At 45.6% G+C, this 22,785-nt stretch overlaps 1 protein-coding gene and 1 pseudogene across 1 annotated transcript in view; one reads left to right on the forward strand and one right to left on the reverse strand.

The window, feature by feature from the left end:
- The window catches only part of Ston1 (stonin 1), a 50,775-nt gene that overhangs the window by 27,114 nt on the left and 876 nt on the right, over positions 1–22,785 (reverse strand). The gene's annotated exons all lie outside the window — the stretch shown is intronic.
- Ube2s-ps2 (ubiquitin-conjugating enzyme E2S, pseudogene 2) lies at positions 12,756–16,115 on the forward strand (annotated as a pseudogene).

Below are 22,785 nucleotides of genomic sequence, written 5' to 3' on the forward strand. Positions count from 1 at the left end.
CTAGCCCCAGCTCAGTGACCCTCACGGCCATCTCCCCACCATGAGTGCATTCTTCTCTTGCTCATGGCACAGGGCCCCCCGTATAAGTTCCCCCATGCTGTCAGACTGGGACTTGATCAGCTAGTAGGGGTAATGGTATTCTATGGCTTTGCATCTTTCTCCAGCTCCACATTTAAACTAGTCCTTGATCTCAAGGAATTGCCAACATTCCGTCAAACGCCCACACACCATGAGGGTTCGCTCTCCCAAGAAGGAATCTACTGAGAACTGGGTGCCTCTCTGCTGACTCTCAAGGTCTCAAGGACGCCTGCCAGCACACTGCAAGCTGGTGGCTTCCCCAAGATGAAGGGACACAAGAACATCTCCCCTCCCACTCTCCCCAAGCCCCACGTCTCCCCTCCTCCATCAGGAAAGGTTGTCCCCTATCACCCTCATTCTGGGTGGCTCCTGGCTGCTCTCTCAGGTACAGTATGGCAGAAGAGACAGTTCAAAGTATAGGCAGAATGTCACGGTGCTGCTGGTGGGACCCTGGGATGAAGGCATGAAGGCAGAGGTTGGGTGTCCTGACTGACATCTTCAGGAATGGTATTCCCCATAGCTGCAGCCATAGGGGAATCTCTAAGTAGGGACACCCATCTGAACCCATGGGCATCCACAGACCCAGGAGACAGCATAGAACTCTACTTTTGTTGTTTATGCCTGTGTGGTAAAATATATATAAATGTTACTATTTGACCATTGTTTAGCACATATTTTCCTGTCGTTAAGAACATCTGTGGGCTGGGGAGATATATCTATGGGTAAAAAGCTTATTATGCAAGCTATATGACCCGACTTTAGATCCTGAGAATCCAGACACAGCACTTGCCTTTAATCCCAGCATGGGGAAATGGGAGATTGGGACAGAAGAAGTCCAAAGGCTAGCAAGCCTGGCCCATGCAGTGAAGAGACCATGTCTCAAACAAGGTGGAAAGCAAGGACCAACTCCCTCAGGTCTTATCCCCAAACACATGGTACCCCATGTGCTGCATGAGCATATAGACACACACACACACACACACACACACACACACACATACATATACATATGAGCATGCGTGCACACACTCGCTCACACACAGACACCACACACACAAGCACACACTCACACACACAGACACACGCACATACACACATACACATGCACATACGTGCACACACTTGCTCACACACAGACATACACACTCACACAAACACATGCATAGACACACTCACACATACACATGCACATGCGTGCATACACTCACACACACACATATTTAGCATCCTCTCCCCAGAGCTCAGGAACAATAGAGCCTCATCCTCCTATTAGAGGGTCAAGGGCAGGGTTTGACCCCTGGAACGGTACAGGGCATGGAGGGAATGAGAGACTTGGCCCACACTGAGTACACACTGAGTCTTTTTTAAGTCTTCCCTCACTACCAACAGATCACATCAGTTCTACTCTGCCTTTCAACCTTCAGATATCACGTCAGCTGCCAATTGCCATACCTAGAACCCCAGGTCTGCCTCCAAGGTCCCCGCCACCTTCACACTAGACAGAAACAGCTCCATCTTTTTCATGGTTTTCCTGAAGTGTGGCTACCAGGACACCCACCATAGAAGCCTGAAACTCTGCTCAGGCCTCCTTCACGTACCTCAGGTATTGACTGTAAAATGACAGGCTCTCAACCTTTAAGGAAGAGGTGTGGGGACACACAGAATGATAAGTTTGTCCTTGGAAGTCTGAGGCATTGGGGACTGCTGCTCCTGCTGCTACTGCTGCTGCTGCTGCTGCTGCTGCTGCTGCTGCTGCTGCTGCTGCTGCTGCTGCTGCTATCAGGCTTGGGTGCAGGCTCAAACTCTGAGTCTCTAAGGGTCTGGGACTAATTCCCAAGCAAATTCTTCTGGTACAAAAACCACACACAGAAAAGCTTCGCTGCAGTGTGAATACAGTGCTGTTAGCAAACAGAACATACTGTCCAGGCGCGGGGCTGAACCAGGAAGTCGGGGAACTAACTGTCCTGGCCCAGTTGGTCTGCCAGTAAAGTAAGCCACTTAGCCACTCACAGAGCTTCTGTCTTCGTGTGCATAATGAAGCCTGCAAGCCACCCACACCACCAAACGGTGAAGGCAGTGAACTTGAAGAAAGTAAAAAAAAAAAAAAAAAAAAAAAAAAAAAAACCAAGACTGATATGTAGAAACGTGGTAATATTTAGCATGGAGAGGAGAGAAAGGGAGAAGACAAAGAAAAAGAAAGAGAAAAAGGAAGGGAGAAAGGAAGGAAGGAAAGGAAAGAGGGAAAAAGGGAGGGAGGGAGAAGGAAAGGGAGAGAGGGAGGGAGGCAGGGAGGGAGGAGGATTGCAGGAATTTTGGGGGTGAGGTGTGTAGCTTTGAGAAAGCCAAGAAAGGGGCTGGAGAGATGGCTCAGCGGTTAAGAGCACCCGACTACTCTTCCAGAGGTCCTGAGTTCGATTCCCAGCAACCACATGGTGGCTCACAACCATCTGTAATGGGATCCGATGCCCTCTTCTGGTGTGTCTGAAGACAGCTACAGTGTACTTATATATAATAAATGAATAAATCTTTAAAGAGAGAGAGAGAGAGAGAGAGAGAGAGAGAGAGAGAGAGAGAGAGAGACAAGAAAGAAACTGGGGCAGGGTGGCTCCTGTCTCTCCAAGCCTGAGAGCCAGGGTCTGTCTAGGTTAGACATTTCTCCAGCAGAGAAAAGCAGAAGGGAGGGAAACAGGCCGTCCATCAGAAGAACAAGCACAAGTACAACTCAGCTCAGAGCAGGAAGCCTACTCATTGAAGTTCGAAGTGTTGGGATGGACCCGAGGACCCCCAAGCAGAACTCCCGAGCAGGACCCCTGAGCAGGACCCCCAAGCAGAACCCCCCGAGCAGAACCCCCTGAGCAGGACCCCTGAGCAGGACCCCTGAACAGGACCCCTGAGCAGGACCCCTGAGCAGGACTCCTGAACAGGACCCCTGAGCAGGACCCCCGAGCAGGACCCCGGGGCAGGACCCCCGAGCAGAACCCCAGAGCAGGATCCCTCAGCAGGACCCCCAAGCAGGTCCCCTGAGCAGGACCCCCGAGCAGGACCCCCGAGCAGAACCCCAGAGCAGGACCCCAGAGCAGAACCCCAGAGCAGGACCCCTCTGCAGGACCCCTCAGCAGAACCCCAAGCTGAACACCTGAGCAGGACCTCTGAGCAGCCCACGCGGCAACACACAAAGTACAATTAGGAAGCTCTGCTTTGAGGAGACAAAGACTAGAGTCCACAAAGATCACAGTCACAGGACAGCAAGTTGCAACCATATCACGCCACAAATGGCTGGTGCATCCCGATCTTCTCTCTCACTACAGGAAGAGGTAAGAGAGCTGAGCATTTAGGGGGAGGATCTCCTAGAATCAATTTTTTAGAAAAGCCTCAACTTAGTCCAATTTCATAATTCAGGAGTCCCTCCCTCTTCTCTCTGTGTATGTGTGTGTGTGTGTGCATGTGTACACGCGTGCGCGCAGCACATGTGGAAGTCAAAAGGCATCTTGTGTACACGTGTGTATGAAGGTCAGAGGTGAATTTTAGAATTACTACTCCTCGGATGCTGTCCACTTCTGGAGATCTGAGCGAGAAACAACCCTCATTTGAACACTTGGTCCTCAGTTGGTGGCTCGGTCTGGGGATGTGGTGAAGCCTAGCTAGAAGAAGCAGGTCTGTAAGGTGGCTTTGAGAGGTCACGTCTTGCTTCACTTCCAAGTTCCCTCTTTTCTACTTCAAGCCAGTGATTGATATTGTAATCACTTAGCTTTTGCCTCCAGCTAACACTCTTTCCTGCTGCCACGCCTCTCCTCGTGCCACGCCTCCTCCTCGTGCCACGCCTCCCTCCTCATGCCACGTCTCCCCTGCCGTTAGGGACTCTCACCCCTTTAAAACCAGAGTAACCTCAAGTAAACTCTGTCTTCTTTACATTGCCTTCGGTTGTAGTGTTTGGTTTGGTTGTGAAGCCCTGTTTCTTAAAGTAGAAAATCACCAATTAGGCAAGTCTGATCCCAACAGGTTCCTGTCTGCCTTCTTGATTCGGGGATTAAAGGCAGGAGCCACCTTGCCTGGCTAGGAATACTGATACTGGGGAATTAGCCAGAAACTGCACAGAATCTTCCAGTGATAGAGACCTCATTATTTTGTGAGTTCATTTCATTCTCATTTAGACAGGATTAAACTCTTCTCCCTCATATTAACCTTAATGTATGTAGTCTCCAGGGCCCGTTTGTGGTGTGTTTAACAGCCTTCCCTCGCCCACCTTTCAGCTAACCAAGGAAGCTGCTGACACCCTGCACTGGGTCTCCCAACACTTCGCCAGAGCAGGAGTCTGCATCCTTCCAGCTAACCTTAAACACACACTGCCACCGTCCCTAACGTCACACTGCCACAAGGCACTGGCTGCTGCTTCTGCTTTGCCACCTCATACCTGTGAGCTCTGTGCTCCCTTCGCAGCCATTGGCCTCTTGCCCCAATTCAGTCAAAGGCTGAGGGATTGCCATGAATCGCACAGGACCAGGCCGACACTGGGCAGCCCCAAGTTCACTCCGCGTGAACAGAAGACAAGTTGTTTCTTATGACTAGAGTGTTCAACAGGCATCACATACTGGGTTTTCTCAGATTTCATTTGACAAGCGGAGAGAGAGAGATAGATAAATAAAGATAAAGTGTTGATCTCAGGATAACAGAGATGAACCTGAGCTCTAACTATGTAATATGCTTTCCATTCTCTTTCTCTCGCAGTGAAGAGGAAACAAAGCTGAATTGTATCCATTTTCTGAGTATGACTGAGATAAATTTTCCTCTACTTTGCAAGTTTATGCTTTCCGTCCATATTTGTTTAAACGGTAACCCACTGAGACATGGGTATGTGTTTAGAAATAGTTTAAGGTTTGAAGAAATCTTCCTCTAAGGATCTATGTCTTGGGGAATGCGATTGTGAACATGCAGTGTGTGTGTGTGTGTATACGTGTGTGTACGCACATGCATGTGCATGAGAGCATGTGTGAGCATACACACACATGCATGCTAATTACCTTGTGCATGAACACATTCCACAATGGTTATGCAGCACTTATAAAACAACACTTAAGAAAAAGCAGTCATCGTCTACTAGCTATGTGAGTCCTCTGTCTGGTAAGGGCAACCTTCGAACGCTGTCTAACGTGGTAAAGTCAAATGCAGGGCTCCTTGGAAACTCAAACCCTAATCAATAATGGCAGAAATGAGAGTAATAAATACCCATAATTCGAGTGGGCAGGGGGCTCAGTGGGAAAGGTGCCTGCCCCCAACCTGAAAACTTAAATTCAATCCCAGGAACCTGTTGACCTCTGACCTTTCATTTGTGCCTGAGCACATAGTGTACACACACAAAATAGATGTATTTTTTTTCTTTTCTTTTTTTTTTCTTTTTTTTTTCTTTTTTTTTTCTTTTTTTTTTCTCGGAGCTGGGGACCAAACCCAGGGCCTTGCGCTTGCTAGGCAAGTGCTCTACCACTGAGCTAAATCCCCAACTCCTAGATGTATTATTTTTAATGTCTATAACTGAGGGGAGGGGCTGAAGTTTCTGGCCCTTGGGAGTTGAAAAGAGTTTCAGGAGGAGTAGGGCATCTGTGGTGGTTTGAATAAAAATAAACATAAGCTATTTATTTCAAGACAGCGTAGGCTCATGATTATTGTATGATTAATTACCAGGGAGTGGAATTGTTTGGGAAGGATTAGAGTGTGTGTCCTTGTTGGAGGAGATGTGCCACTGGAAATAGGCCAGGCCCAGTCTCTCTCCCTCTTCCTTCCCCTACCCTGACCCCACACGTGTTGCCCGCAGATCAGGATGTACAGCTCTCAGCTACTGGTCTAATGCCATGCCTGTTTTCCTCCTTGATGACAGTAGGCTAACCCTCTAAAGCTGTAAGCAAGCCAACATTTGAATGCTTTCTCTTACGAGTTGCCTTGGTCATGATGTCTCTGTACACTGTTTATAGAACAGTGACTAAGACGGTGTCTGGGTTGCACCATGGAGGTTGGCATAACTGATAAGACAGAACAGAGCAGGTCTGCAAGGTACCGCCATGAGAGAGCCCAAACCTGCAGCTGGATAGGCACAGCTGTAGTCAGGAGAATGGGAAAAGGCCCACAAGTCAGTGAGGACGCTACAGCAACAACTTCGATTTTATCCTAAATACAATGAGGAGTGGGAGAAAACATTTAAAGAAAGAATAAGTAAACAAGAGACAGGCATGGTGGGGCAGCCTTTACTCTCAGCACTCGGGAGGCAGAGGCAAGTGAATCTCTGTGAGTTCAAGGCCAGCATAGTCAGGAGAGGCTACATAGGGAGAGCCTGGAGAGAGCAGGGTACGGGGAAGTAGGGAAGAGAGAGAAGGGGCGGTGATCAGAGTGAGATTTTGAAAAGCATACTACAACAGAACTGAGGGCAGAAGGGAGAGTAACCAGGTCAGGTCAAATGCAGGAGACGTAGGTGGAGGCTTCAAGAGAGAAGCCAGGATTAGACCTGATGGTTCTTGTCTTAGAAGCTTCTATTTAACATCTGAAATAAAGGAAGGAAGAAGAAATTATTTATCTCGTGCATCTCGCATGGCTTGGGAACGATTTCTCCAAAATTTTGCCAAACTCCTTATTGCTTCCGCAAGACCTCAGTCCTAGAGAGTGCTGCTAACAGAAGCACAGAGCAGGGGTTTAGTAAGGAGTTGCAGAATGATTAAGCCATAGACGTCTAACGGTGCTGAAGCAGTCCTAAGCCAAGCAAGGTCAGGGTCCAGGAAGCATTGAGAAGTTCCAGCAACACGGCATAAGAAGAGACAAATGGGAAAGGTCCACAAGAGAGGGGTTTACAGAATGTGGGGAGCCGCAGGAGGGAGAATGAAGCGCGCAGGACATCTAGTGTCAGGAAACGCTAAGGCTTGCAGGTGATTCTCAGGAGATGCTTCACTGTGGAACTGTGATGAGTGTGCCCTTAGAGGCAAGGCCTGAAGGACAAGCCTCAGGATTGATTCCTGCTCTTGATATGCCTTTCCTGTCATCATTAACCTAACACTCCCTGGGTCTTAGCCCACTCTACTGGGCAGATTTTCTGCAGATCCACAAAGATGTAACTGTCTTGTAGTGATGCTATACAGACAAATAACTGATTTCTTAATTCCTGATGATGATTCTAGAAGAATTCCTAAGATTGCACTAGTAACCGTTAAGCCTTTTATAATAAGGACCGCAATTAGAGCTCTCTGTAACATGACAGCAAGCTGCAACTGGGACTCTGCAATTCTTCTCATGTCCCTGGATAACTGTGCCGGATGGAAAGCGGGCAAGCAGATTTACTATGCAGGAATGCATTCTTCTAGGCCATAAAGCAATCAACAAAGGCTGTAAAAGGAATGAACGATTTACCGTAGGTGCAAAGAAAGAAGATAAAATATTGACTGGGTTTACCTATATAAAACTTCATGGTTAATTTAGACATGAGAATTATAATAGTAGACCCTTAGTGCACAAGAATTATAGTGTTAGACTCTCAGTGAACCTGTGGCGTTAGTGACAGATAATGAATGTCTAGCTAGATAACTCATCTTAATAGAAACACGTGCAAATACATCCGTTGTAAACCTATTTATGATTTGAATTTATTTTTAAACTTGTGGTAAACTTTTGAGAATTGGAGTACCATGTGATCATGTGTCCTTGGAAAATACAAAACTAGGAACGATGACTTTAAGTATGCAGAACACAGAATGCAGCAAAGAATTGAAATTGAGGCAGAAGGTAGCAGGCAGGAGAACGGAGAGAAAGGGCAGGAGCGAAACAGGATCTTCACAGAGATGAGGAGCTGAGCTGAGGAGAGAAGAGACAGCGATGAAGCTGCAGGGGTTGGAGAAGGCAGCAGGCTGCTCTTCTGACAATGGGACAGAAAAAGTAGAAGCTTTTCCTTTCTCTACGCAATAAAGGTCAAACCTTACTTTTCATCCAGAACGAATGCGTTCTTTGTACACTGGTCCTTATGTATGGATGTGTGTGTTTAAGTGAGTTGATGCAGCACATTGCTGGGTCCAAGAAATAAGTGCATGATAATGAAAGTGCGTGGATGTGTGTGAACGTACATGAGTTTATGCACATTTGCATGCGTAAACATTTTCCTTTCACAAACATGACTCTTTTCTCTTGGTTTAATAAGTTTATTGCTCCAAACCTCCCTCTTGCCTGGCAAGGGAGATGGGGGGCTTCTGGGCAATTAATCCTTACTTAATCTCCACGCTGTTAAGCAACAGGTGTTAATTCACCCAGAGGTCTGTTGTTCTGTCTTAGAGTAACTTAGAGTTAAGACAGGTAAACCTTAGAAAGCAACCTTAACCTCTCACAAGACCACGTCTTGCCCCTGCCAATACTCTACCCCGAGTCGGCTGCTTCAGGGAGCTAAACTCCCTGCAGTTTAGGAAACTGTCTTCTGTAAGGAGAGGCTATGTATGCACAGAGCCTCTCCAGTTCCCCTGTGGGAGTTGGGGAAAGACTCCCCTCTAGTCAGACAGACAAGCTGGCAGGGAGGCTGGTGACAGGGCGAGCACACGTGAACAGTTAAGTAAAAACATCTGGCAGAAGGGGAACTGTACCACAGGAGGAGGCCGATTCCGACAAGCAGGGGCAGTGGAAGTTGGCCCGTCCCCAGCTAGCACTACATACAGCTCACACTCAAAGATGGATGATGTCAGTGTGCAAACAATCCCTTCTCACTGGAAGGAGATGATAATCTCCAAGTCTGTGCCTTCTTGGAGGACCAGACTCTGTCATCTGATTTTTCCAAGTTACTTACTGTTAGGAGCACCTCTTTTCTGAAGGGAAACAGAGGATCAGTGGATCTGGGGGTGGGGGGAGGTGGTGAGGACTGGGAGGAAGGAAGGGAGGGGAGGTTGTGGTCAGGATGTATTGTATGAGAGAGGAATAAATAATAATTAAAAGAAAAAAAAACAACTAGGAGCATCTGACCAAATGGACGCCTGCCCATGCCTGGATAACATCATGACTAGCAAAAGACTGCTTCAAGCCAAATGAACAACAGACCTGAAGCTAGCTGCACATTGCAGGGGCATGGACTGGGTCTGGGTGTGAAGATTTGCAGATTCAAGCACTGTGTAAATGCTAAAATGAGGTCAACATAAACAAGGTTTGAGCTGGGCACAGGTAGTACATTTCTGTAATCCCAGCTCTGAGAAGGCAGAGGGAAGGATCAACCTTGATGGGTAGCAAGACCCCGTCTCAGAAAAGGGAGGAAAAGGAGAGAAAAAGAAAGAGAAAAAGAAAACAAGATCTGTAACTTCGTTTTTCATTTTTCTAACCTTCCAAATTGACTTTGAATATGGGTTGTGGTGAACTAGGGGGAAAAAAGCATTCAAAGGGAAGAGCTGTGGCCAGTGTGCAGCCCTGTGTTCCTGGGTTGTGGTTGTGTTAAATTAGATTCTCACTGCTGTTTGCACAAGGCGCTTGGCTTAGTTCCACAGTGAAAGGCTATTTTTATGCATGAGCCACAGATATTGAAATGGAAATGTATCTGTAATTCCAATCACACTTTCTTTTCATAATGTTTTTTTCTTCCTCTTAAGAACACACATAGCTATTATCTTCTCTATATCTTCTTTTAAAATATTATGTATGCGTTTGTGTGCTAAGGATGGGGCAGTACATCAGTGGTCAGAAGACAACTTATAAAACTCAGTTCTCCGTTTCCACCACATGGGTCCCAAGGATTGAATTCAGTCCAATGTCAGCACGATGGTTAGTAAGACTCTTGCAAAACTCAACATTCTCTAAGCCAAATACAGATGCTAGAGAACCCAATAGGTGATGATTTTAATATAGGCATATTTTCGGTTTTGAGAATTTCTCAAGGATTAGTCAGCTGAGTTCCTCCTCCTCCTCCGGCCATGTCTTCCTTGATGCATGTTCTAACCCTCCTCCTCTCCCATGCTCAGCCCCTTCATGGCCCCACCATGAAAATAGCAGCTAGGGGACTCGTAAATTTAAAACATTAATATGTATAACAAATAAAGTTAAGGGTTTGTTTCCTTAAAAGACAAACACACTGGAAATAAAGCAAAGAAGTGATTCTGATTATAGAGGGACAGGATTCTTTGGTGGCCAAAATCACCCTGCAGAAAAGCCTAGTAGTTGAACGTTGTTGTAAAATTATAAAAAATAAAATGCTGTCTTTTACCTCGCTAGGTTTCCAGCACCGCAGTGTCCCATCCCATATCACACTGCCAAAGGCCTCTCTCTGAGCCTGGCAGCAATCTCTCTACCTATCTAGTTCCCAAGGCAGGTTTCCATGCCAGAAACACATCCCAACTCCATGGCCGCCCAGACTAGCCGCTGCACATACTCTTAAATCTGCACATGAAAGAACACACAGCACAATGACCTTTGACCCAATTGATAATATAATTGCCCACCTAAACATACAAAGCCCTGTACACATCCATCCCTTAAGAACGTTCATAACAACCTGTAAAGGTACAGCGTGGAATCATTGTCACCTGCCATATTGCCCCCACAGCTTCTCCCTCTGTCCCTCCTGTCTCTCCCCTTTCCGTTCCAGTCTCCTCCTCCTCCTTCAAACTTTTCTCCTGCCCATCCTTCCTTCTCATCCAATGACAGGCCTCCTTCTATCCTGTACCTGCCCTCACCTGCACTTTAAAAATTAAATGGGGAGAAGGTTCTGGTGAAGTCACCTGAGTCCTTGGGGTGGTGGAATTAGCATCAAAATACAGATAACTCCAGGCCAAACCACAACAGTTGAGGGTGACAAACAGCCAAATCAAAATCTAAAGGAAAAGACATAAAGAATTCCCTTAGAGAAATGCAGGAAAACACAATTAAACAAGTAGAAGCCCTTAAAGAGGAAACACAAAAATTCCTGAAAGGATTTCAGGAAAACACAATCAAACAGGTGAAGGAATTAAAAATGGAAATAGAAACAATAAAAAAAGCACAAACGGAGACAACCCTGGATATAGAAAACCAAAGGAAGAGACAAGGAGCTGTAGATACAAGCATCACCAACAGAATACAAGAGATAGAAGAGAGAATCTCAGGAGCATCAGATTCCATAGAAATCATTGACACAACTGAACTGAGAATGGGACCCTCATTGAAGGTATCTAGGAAAGGACTGAAAGAGCTTGAAGGGGCTTGAGACCCCATATGAACAACAATGCCAACCAACCAGAGCTTCCAGGGACTAAGCCACTACCCAAAGACTATACATGGACTGACCCTGGGCTCCAACCTCATAGGTAGCCTATAAGGTGAATAGCCTCATAGGTGAATAGCCTAGTAAGAGCACCAGTGGAAGGGGAAGCCCTTGGTCCTGCCAAGGCTGAACCCCCAGTGAATGTGATTCTTGTGGGGAGGGCGGTAATGGGGGAGGATGGGGAAGGGAACACCCAAATAGAAGGGTAGGGGTGGGGTTAGGGGGATGTTGGCCTGGAAACCGGGAAAGGGAATAACATTTGAAATGTTAATAAGAAATACCCAATTTAATAAAGATGGATTAAAAAAAATCCAAAGGAAACTCATCTAAGAGCATGCTAAGTTGATTACTGAGAAATCAGGAGCCATTTGGAGGAATAGCCACTGCCTCTCTGATTAGACCTCAGGAAACACTGTCCTTGTTTGTGAGAATCTCAGCAGGGGGTAGGTAATGGAAGGTGACTGCTGTTCCTGGATTTTAACATAAGCCCAGTATTTATTATTTCCTGTCATGCCATTTGGATTCAGATACACTTATTGAGGTAGACTTTCTTATTACTGTTTTTTATAGAGGAAGCAATGTAGCTATAAAGACTGCTAAATGGCTGGCCCAAAGGTGCACATCTACTTGGTGGCAGAGCTTGCTTTGTGATCAAGTTCTGTTAACTCCAAAGTCTATTTGTCTTCCCTTGTGACTTAGGGCTGAAGTAGAAAAGGCAGGGGACTGCTGCAAATCTGATTTCCTTAAGACTAGAAAGGAGAGGGGCTGGTTTGGCAGTTAAGAGCATGTACTGTTCTCCCAAAGGACTCACATTTGTTGCCTAGCTCCCAACTATGGCTCACGACTATCCGTAACTCTAACTCCGTGAGATCTGAAGCCTTTTCCTTACCCCTAAGGGTGCCCGAATATGTGTGTCATACATTCACAAAAATATGCACAGACATACGTAAATAATAAACACGGAAATCTAGAAGTAAATACTATTATGGAAAAACACCCAGAACACAGTATAGGCAGGAAATTTCTCAACAGAGACCCATTATCACACAGGAACCCTAATAGCACAGGAACAGCCCTAAGCACTAACAAATGAGATTATATGAAAATAAAATGGTTCTGTCAACAAAATACACTTTTATCAGCAGAGTGAGTTGACACCCTGCAGAATGAGAGAAAAGCTTTGCTACCTGTGGTTCAGGCAAAAGCTTACTACACAGAATGCATGAAGACTAATACACAGAATACACAAAGAACTACAAAAACGGAACACCAAAATTTTTTAAAAAAACAAAAAAAGAAAAACTACCAATCAATAAGTGGGTCAATGAGCTAAACAGTTCTCATCGCAAAAGAAGAGATACAAAAGGCCGGTAAATACTTTTAAAGTGTTCATAGGCTAATCAGAAAAAGACACCTTTCCCTTCTATGTCTCCAGCCCACCAAAGTGATGAACTGCAACATAAGGAATCTGTCTTCTCACATCATCTACCTAGTGTACAATGAGGGGACAGCACTGACAGAGGACTCACCTGATGGCAATGAGTCTCCCCATTGAGGAGGAGCTCGACAATATGCAGGTCACCATGGAGTCCCCATGGGGATGCCCTATGCCTGGGGTCCGTTCCATACAAAGCTCCTACTGGGGAAGGTAACCAAGAGCTACCTCCTGACTAAGATCTACGAAGTGTGGGTGCCAGTGTGCTCTCGAGGGACCAAACAGCTGAGCTGGGCATGCAGCACAAGGGCCCGCTGATCTCCCCTAACCCAGAGTCGGCACTCAACCAGGAAGCATGCCGCCTGCTTTTGGAGAACTACGAAAGAGTACGCTGCTAGCCCAGCCTGCTCACAGAGATCCATGGGTACGTACAGGTGGAACCAGAAGTGGAGAGCTAAGACTACCTGGCCATGAGGCTGCAGCCTCCTCCATAGATGCTAAGACTGTAGGGGTCCTAGAAGGAACTGAGGATCTCACAGCCAAAAAACATGCAGGGTACTGAGATAAGAAGCTGGCAGCCAAGAAAAAGCTGGACAAGAGGCAGGTACTGGGGCACTGTAGTGGGCTCTTCTCCCTCCTTCTCGCCCCTGTTCTGTCCCCTCCAACTCTGCCTCTACGTTATTTATAAATTATCGCTGGGGTGGAGTGGGTGGGAGTGCCAAACCTGGATTTGTTGGAAAAGCACAACAAAAAACAAAGCCAACTAACCAACAAAACCTGAAAACCTGAGTCCAGTCCCCAGAACCCACATTCTTGAAGCAAAGAACCAACTACATCAAGTGTGTGTGTGTACACACACACATACACATCAATCAATCAATCAATTAATCAACAAATAAATAAACATATCTTTTTAATTCCACTAAGAAAGTATTCAATTCCCAGAACTTTCGGAGAAATACAAATTAAAACTACTCTGAGTTTCCATCTCTTTCACAGTCATATAAGCTATGATCAAGAAACCAGTAACAAATGCTGGTGAGACAAGGGAGGGGAACCCTTACCTACTTGGGGAGAACATATGCTATAGTTCTCCACAGTAAGCTACTATGGAAGTCAGGGCAGAGATGGCTCAAAAACTAAAAATATAACTATCATATAAGCCAGCTCTACCAACTCCCGGGTATATTTCCAAAGGTGCTTTATATCCTACTACAGATACATTGTACTTTCACATTTGTTCACTGTAGCTCTGTTCCTAACAGGTAGGAGCTGGAATCAGTCCACATGGCCATCGACAGACGAATGAGTAATGAATATGTAGGACATATATGCAACAGAATTTTATTCAGTCGTTTTTAAAAAAGGAAAAATAAAGAACGAAAGAAATGAAATTTGTAGGAAAATGGGTAGAACTAGAAAATGTAAAGTGAGGTAATTCAGGCGCAAAAAGATGAATGGTGTCAGTCCCTCTCGTCTGTTGATACACACATTGTTACATGCATGCGATAGGTGAAGAAATGTGTGTAGATGTGAGATGGGAAGGAATCTTTATGGTGAGACAGAGAGAATAGAAGGGTATGATGCAACAATGACATAATAGAAGGGTATGGTATGACAGTGATAGAATAGAAGGGTATGATACAACAGTGATAGAATAGAAGGGTATGATGTGACAGTGATGGAGTAGAAGGGTATGATGTGACAGTGATAGAATAGAAGGGTATGGTGTGACAGTGATAGAATAGATGGATATGATACGGCAGTGATAGAATAGAAGGGTATGGTAGGACAATGAAAGAATAGAAGGTTACAATATGACAGTGGATGGGAAGACATAGAAGCAAAAGATACAGCAGAGAAGGTGAGCCGGAGAGGTAAGGGAGGAGGCAATGGGGAAAGCAACCAACATGATATATGAAATGTCATAAAGAAACATCTTATTCTGTGAACTAGGGTTTAAAAAATTAAGTGGAGCATGATGTCACCAAACCATAATCCCAGCATTCAAGAGTCTGAGGCAGGAGGAATGCCATAAGTTTGAACCCATTGAGGGCTATAGCAAATATCATATCAGTCAAGATGTGTGTGTGTGTGTGTGTGTGTGTGTATGTGTGTGTGTACATATATACATATATATACACATAAGAATATGGACATAGATAATATAGATTTGAAAGGGTTAAATAAACTCTATGTTAATTGAAATGAAAGAGTTGGCACAAATTAACAATATTAAGCACGTAAAGAAGCACATCAAGCTACAGTTAATATCTATAAGGCCATAAAAGAAAACTGTGATTAACTTTATGGTAATAAATCTAAGAACACAGAACGCAGAGTTCCCAGATTTACTCACTACAGTCTACTATGCCAGTATCAGTGGACCCAACGTCCTCTTCAGGTCTCCGACGTCTCTTGCTTTGCATACAGGCGAAACGTGCGTACTCACAAAATAAAGATTAATTGATTAAAACATAGAGTAAATCTGAAAACACCTAAGCAGATTTTAACAATAATCAAAACTGAATCAAGAGAAAATGGAAAATCAAATTAATCAATGTTCATTCCTAATACTCGTCAGATCAGGACCTGGTAACACCCATAATTCCCTGGGAGGCACAGAAAGGAGGATCAGGAGCTCAAGGACAAACTTAGTTACATAGTGGGTTCAAGTCCACTATAGAGCACATGAGACCTTGTATCAGAGAGAGAGAGGGGGAGAGAGAGAGAGAGAGAGAGAGAGAGAGAGAGAGAGAGAGAGAGAGAGAGAGAGAGAGAGAACATGAAGGTGTCAAACACTTTGAAAGACCCTCACTCGAGTCTCGGGATAGTGCGCCCCAGGAAACACCAGAGTCCGGCTTGATGCAAAGGCAAGAGGCAGTGTAATGACGGAGCTCTGGGCCAACACGTGTCGAGTCGACCCCGAAGCTCAGAAATCAGGGGTTTATATAGGAAAAGTTAGGGAGTTTGGCGCGGTTACACATAATTGGCTGATTCAAGCAGTGGCGGGCTAATTTTGGCGCGCGATTACATCAGCAAGTAGTACGTGTAATTTAACATTCAGCGACGTGGTAGGGCAGTTTATTTTGGTTAGCAGGCGGTCAAGTTAACCTTAGAGGGGTTGGGAGGAAGGGGAGTGGGCGATTCCAGATGGTCCACGGCCTTGTGGAGATTGTTTAGCCTTTATGGTCAGCTATCTTCTCTGATGACTTGGTAGCCTTATTTCAGGCTTGTCCGGGCATGTTCAGGCCTACCTCTTTCTGTTTCTTTCCATTTTCTGCTTGACTATAGAGTTTGTGCTTTTTAATTACAGGTACTTAAATTTTAACTCCTTCAACTTGATACATGTGCTCTGTATAGGTGATCTAGGTGATTTTACCTTTTGGTTTTGGTTTTTGGTTTTTTTTTTTTTAAGATTTATTTTATTTATATGAGTACACTGTAGCTGTCTTCAGACACACCAGAAGAGGGCATCAGATCCCATTACAGATGGTTGTGAGCCACCATGTGGTTGCTGGGAATTGAACTCAGGACCTCTGGAAGAGCAGTCGGTGCTCTTAACCACTGAGCCATCTCTCCAGCCCCTTGGTTTTGGTTTTGAACCACAGGGTTTCTCTGTGTAAGCCTGGCTATCCTGGAACTTGCTCTTATAGACCAGATTGGCATCAACTCATAGAGATCCACCTGCCTTTGCTTCCCAAGTGTTGGAATTAAAGATGTCCACCACCACCGCCTGGCAAGTTTTACCAAACTTTTTAAACAGCATACAACATGTTATAAATTGTTCAAAAAATATACATATATGTAGGTATGTTTATTATACATAAATGAGAAAAGCTATCCAACTTATTTAATAAGACCAATTTAAACTGGATGCAAAAAATAAAAATAAGGAAAAAATAAGAGAGCAAAGGAAATTTTTTCCTTTTAGTTTTTTGAGACAAGGTCTCACTACACGGCCTTGGCTGTCTACGTGGCCTTGGCTGTTCTGTAACTTACTATATAAACCATACTGACTTCAAACTTAGAGATCCTTCTGCTTCTGCCTCCAGTGTGCTGGCACTAAAGGTGTCCATGCCCAGCCAAAGGAAATTTTAAAACAATTTCACTAATGAACAGCCACCATGGAGATTTTAAGGCAGGGAGATTACAAATACCAGGCCTGCGTGCGACACATACAGAGTAAGTTCAAGGCTAAGCTGGGAAATTTAGTGAGACCTGGTCTCTAATTAACAGAAAGGGCTGTGACGTAACTCGGCTGTAGCCTGCGTGACACCTGAGTCCAGCTCCCAGAGACGCAGGAAAGTCATCATATAAATTAAATGTAATTTTACTAGAAATCTCAGTAGAAATTTCTATGTCTATGTGCATGCAAGCAGACAAAAATTGATTTATATAAGCTAACAGAACCCAAAGTAGACAGTAAATCCTTTAAAACCACGGAGTAGTAGTGGTAGCAGTTATTTTGTACTTTGGTGCGTCAGGGCTCTTCTCTTTTCACTGTGTGTTTTGTCTCCTCAATAACACTTTGGGTGGAGCTGTTATTTATATTTTAAGGATGGGAGGCAGATTTAAAAAAACCAAGGTTACTCACCTATGAAAACAGACATATTAGTAGGTTAGCTGGAAAACCTTATGAAGCCACACCTAGACATACGTATGCATAAGTGAGGAAAAACCCGGGAGCTGTGAGAGAGAAGACAGGCCACTGGAAATGATGGTCGGTCCGTCAGTCAGTCCGTCAGTGGGTCGGTTGGTCAGTCTGTCATGTGCCATTGATTCCTAAGCAGCAGTGAGAGGTTTGCGGAGAAGACAACATCACCCCTCCCCCATGCTAAGGTAATTTTTGCATGGAGTTCTTCGTTTGTAAATGATAGCAAACTGAAGATACTTTCAGGAACATAAGTATTTTAAAATTTACCAAGGAGCCTGTTTAAGAGAACTTCAAGTTCCCAGAACAAAGAATGAAAGCAGGGAATGAGTTTAAGGCCAGCTTGGGGTACGTGGGAAGACCCTGGAGGGAGGGAAGCAAGGAGTACAAAAAAAGACAAACACAGAGATTGTAAATTTACACAAATGGGGAAAAATAGACTCAGCTGGGAGATGGCAGTGCCCATCTTTAGTCCCAACACTGGAGAAGCAGAGGCAGGCTGTGAGTTCAAGGCCAGCCTAGTCTACGGAGTGAGTTCCTGGACAGCCAGGGGTACACAGAGAAACTCTTGTCTCAAAAAAAAAAAAAAAAACCAACCAAACAAACTCAAAAGAAAGGTGTAGAGAAAAGGATGCTGAGGACTGCTCTTGTCAGGAAGCCTGAGTTCAGCTCCTACCACCCATACCTCAGCCACACACATACACATAATTTACACACACACACACACATGCACACACACACACACTCTCGCACGCACGCACGCACATAAACACATACACGCGCGCACACACACACATATATTAGCAGCCTCATAAATCCACTGAATGGATACAGTAAAATACTGTGATGTAAGTGTGAAACAGGAAGCATAAGGAGAAGCAGACAGGGAATGGAGTGTCATTAGTTGTCAAATAGAAAGACCCAGAAAGCCCTACAACTGCCGTTGGCTTCGAGCTTCCTCCAGCAGAATGATAAAAGATAATCACCAATAATTGTGGGGCACAACCCCCATTAGAGAGCACAGGCAAACTGCTCAGAGGGACATACTCCCACCACTGAGACCAGAAAGAAACCTCTTATTTGTTAACTATAATGAAGAACTCAAATAACAGTGTAATTGGAGTGAATCAGGAGGGGGTCCTTGACACTCATATTGATTTTTCTTTTGATGTGTCTATTGTTTTATATTGTATGTGTGTGGATACGGGCATGTGAGCACAGGTGCCCACGGAGGCCTGAGGAGGGTGTCAGATCCCTTGGACCTGAGTTACAAGTGGTTTGTGAGCCAAAACTCAGGTCCTCTGCAAGCACAGTATGCAGTCTTAGTCAGGGTCTCCCTACATAGTCCAGGCTGTCCTAGAACTCACTTTGTAGACCAGGCTGTCCTGGAACTCACAGAGATGTGCCTGCCTCTGCCTCCTGAGTGCTGGGATTCAAGGTGTGTGCCACAACACTTGACCAAAATGTATGTTCAGTGAGGTCACCGTTACTAGAATCATTACGCTTCCAGCAATCGCTCCCAGAAGAATGGGGAAAAGACTTTTTCTGAGACTTAACAAGGCTTGTCGGTGGGTAGGGGCAGTGACAACACAGTGTATATTTCTGAGGACAGGGGAAGGAGAGAGTGACCTCCAGGGCCTGGCTCCCTGTTAGAGTGGGCGGAGCTTAGCCTGGTTCCCTGTGGGAGTGGGCAGGCTGAGTCTGGTTCCCTGTGGGAGTGGGCAGAGCTAAGCTTTAGATTCCTGCCAAACTCCCCACCCCCATTAAATTAGCCAACCTTGCCAATGCCTGAGATCGCCCACAGAGCCAGGCTTCCAAATACGAGTTCACTTCTAAATGAACTGAGCATCGAGACACAAGGAGCTTCTCCACACACCCCATCGACACTGCCGTGAAGGGCAGCAGATGCCCAAGCTGATAGCTGTGTAGACAGAATCTGTCTGGTCTACTTCAAAACGCCCAGCCTCACACTCCAGCTGCTCCCAGTCCCATGGGTCCCTGGAACTCCAGTCTGGCTGGGAAGCTTCCAGAGACTTCTGGTTACATCTATGGGGAAGACTAGTTTCGCAATTACGTTGTAAGTCAGGAACAGTCCTCGACAACTTCCAAGGAAAGGGGTCAGTGGGAGCATTTTATAAGCAGTATTTAACTCTATTAAAGCAAGAAATGTATTCCTTCCCTTTTCTACTTGTCTATAACACTACGGACAATCTGCGTGCAGGGACAGTAGAGACTGAGGTGTGTAGGATTTCGCCACTGACCTAAGTTTGAGATTCGCTTCCCACACTTAGCACCTGTGCAGCCTTGGGCAAGTTCCCCTCTAATCCTGGTTTCTGAATCTCCACAATGAAAATAATAATAGTTCTTACCTCAGAGAATTTTAAGACTAAATACTTCCCATGAGTGTTTAACACTCGGGAAACGTTAGCTATCATGACTGTCAAAAGCTGAGGAACCTTGGCCAACATGAGGAAAAGCAGGAGCAACTGTAATCCTGAGTCCGCTTCAAAGCACAGCGTTTCTCAAGCACAGCGTTTCAGACGTCACAGGTATATTTTCGGAGTGAAAGGATAGTGCTTTCTAATCCATAACTAGCTATTTGAATTCACCCCTGCTCTCTTAGCATCTGCTATGTAATTCAGTATTCTGTACAGCATAGCATTTAAAACATTCCTCCGGGTGAGTTTACTTCTGACAACCCCTACCCTCATGCCTTTGGACAGAAGTCTCACACCTTCTGTATTTCTAACCCACTGGACACAGACAGACAGGTGGTGGCTGGCTTTCCCCTGGCTGTGCGGAGATGCAACTCCCCCTCACTATTCACGCTGAGGTCAGGGCCCCTTCTGTGGTCTCTCCTGTGTAGCCCATGCCTAGCCAGCCTTTGCTGCTGGGTTTGCGGCAGACTACTCTGTGTAATTAGATTCATCCCGTGATGGGTACAAATGGAGCATGGGCAGATAGGCCGTTGTTTTCCCAGACAGTATAAAGTGGTTTCCAGGGCATTAACCTCACCATTAGAAATTCTCAGGAACAGGAAAAGACTGAAGATTCATATCAGGGTACATTGTTTGTCTAGGGAACAAGAGCATACAAGTTCAACACTTGAGGACTTGCATTTAAATGAAGGATATCCCAACACCCTATGATGTTACAAGACCACTGACAAAGCCTTACTGACTGATATAAACATGAGACTGTCACACTGGGCAGAAGTGACACATCCTGTTTAAAACAAGTCACCCCTCCCCCTATTTTCAGGAATTCAGTTTTTAAAATCCTTTGTTGTATTAAGTTTTTCACAATGCCTACATACATAAAACGTGATTTAATCATCCCCTCCTTGTCCTCTTACCCCTTCTCCTCTCTGCTCTTCATCCTAAGTGCCCCCTCGTGTATGTGTGTGTGTGAGTGTGTGTGTGTGAGTGTGTGTGTGTGTGAGTGTGTATGTGTATGTGCTGTGAGTGAGTGTGGGTGTATGTGTGTGTGTCTGTCTGTGTGTATGTGTGTATGTGTGTATGTGTGAGTGTGTATGTGTGTATGTGTGTGTGCTGTGAGTGTGGGTGTATGTGTGTGTGTCTGTCTGTGTGTGTGTATGTGTGTGGTGTGTATGTGTATGTGAGTGCGGGTGTGTGTATGTATATGTGTATGTGTGACTGTGTATGTGTGTATGTGTGTATGGTGTAAGTGAGTGTGGGTGTATGTATGTGTGTATGAATGTGTGTGAATGTGTGTGTGTGTGTTCCATTGCACTTTATCACAATCGCTTATTTTAGCATGGGTAGGGGGTGCCCTTACTCAACTTACCAGTAACTGCACCACTGAGGACTATCTCCTGGAGATCACTGATTATCTGAAGCTCAACAGGGAGCGCCTTAGGAGTCCCTCCCTGATCCTCGATGGACGTTGGTGGGCCCAGTTTTGTGCAGTAGCCTTACTGCAGCTGAGCTCATGTAAGTGTTTTAGCATCCGTCAGTTCTTCATTTCTATCCACCCTGTCTTCTGCCGAGTCCCAGAGCCTTGCAGGGAATGATGCAGACGTCTCATGGGCAGTCCCTTATCTTCAGTGTGCTAAAAGCAGTTGTAAGTCTCTGCAGGTTCTTTTAACTCTATATGAATACCCTCGCCTGCCATATACTGTTCTCTGCGTCATGTGCTATGACCCCAGTGTTGTTTATACAGAGAACAGCTCATGTTCCTCAGATCATGTCTTCCTCAGGGGCTAGACCTGGATATGAATCTCTGCACCCACGTAAAACATACACTTGGCAAGAACCAGGCATGCCCGGGCAGAGGCGGGATGCTTGCTGGGGTTTGCCAGTCTGTTGGGCAAGCAGTGGGCTTCAGGTTAGAGAGAGACCCTGTCTCAAGGGAATAGAGCAGAGGGGATTGAGCAGGGCATGCACCATCCTCCTCTACCACCCATAGTTGTGTACACACCACACACACACACACACACACACACACACACACACACACACACACACCCCACATGCACAAACACCCTCAAGAAGTGAACTTAAGGCAAGCATGTATTCCTCACACACAGTGAGGTGTTGTGGCCCCTGTAGTTCCCCTCACACAGAGCAGCTCTGCTGAGGCCCGGCTGCCTGAAGCAGCTCTGACTCCTAGTGAGTGATGAACAGACAGCCAGCCTCACTCAATCCCTAAAACACAGGCGGAATGACAAAAACTACTCCTGACCCATCTGTGTAGACACAAACTACTCCTGACCCATCTGCGTAGCTTTATGGGAAAATCAGCAGGCTGTCTGAAAGAGCCCAGAGAACCAAGCCTGTCATGGAAACATTGATTCAGCCATAATAAGACCCGACATAAAAAGCACACAAATGAACTAAGCAGTCCTTCCGCCCAATCAGAACTCAGTGGAAGCCGCAGCCGCAGGGCTAAAATAAGTGCGCTACCCGCTGCCCATTTTGTCTATGGCCCTCACTCCAGTTTCTGCGCGCTCTCTCTCCCTCCCCTCTCTCTCTCTCTCTCTCTCTCTCTCTCTCTCTCTCTCTCTCTCTCTCTCTCTCTCTCTCTCTCGTCTGCACCTCCTGCTTAGGGCAGAGAAAGTGTGAAAGGGAACAGAGAGCGCTGCAGAATGGCAGGCTGGAGTGACACCAGTCTTCCTGCCCAAGCAAGTGCGGGAAATTAAAGCCTCCAGCCTGGAGGGGGCTGATAGCCCCGTTAGAGGAGTCAAAAAACAAAACAAAACAAAACAAACTAACACAGTTGAGTGGAGACTGAAATCTCTAATTTCCCAAGCCCAGCTTCTGCACGCAGTTTTATTTTGTTAGTTGCTTTTGTTCCGTTTTGTGTTTGTTCGGTTTAAGTGTCAGCAGTGGGGCAGGGATAGAGTGCCACGGGTGGAATGTGAGTGGG

Source organism: Rattus norvegicus, chromosome 6 (assembly GCF_021556685.1).
Source record: "Rattus norvegicus strain SHRSP/BbbUtx chromosome 6, alternate assembly SHRSP_T2T, whole genome shotgun sequence".
NCBI classification, from domain to species: Eukaryota; Metazoa; Chordata; class Mammalia; order Rodentia; family Muridae; genus Rattus; species Rattus norvegicus.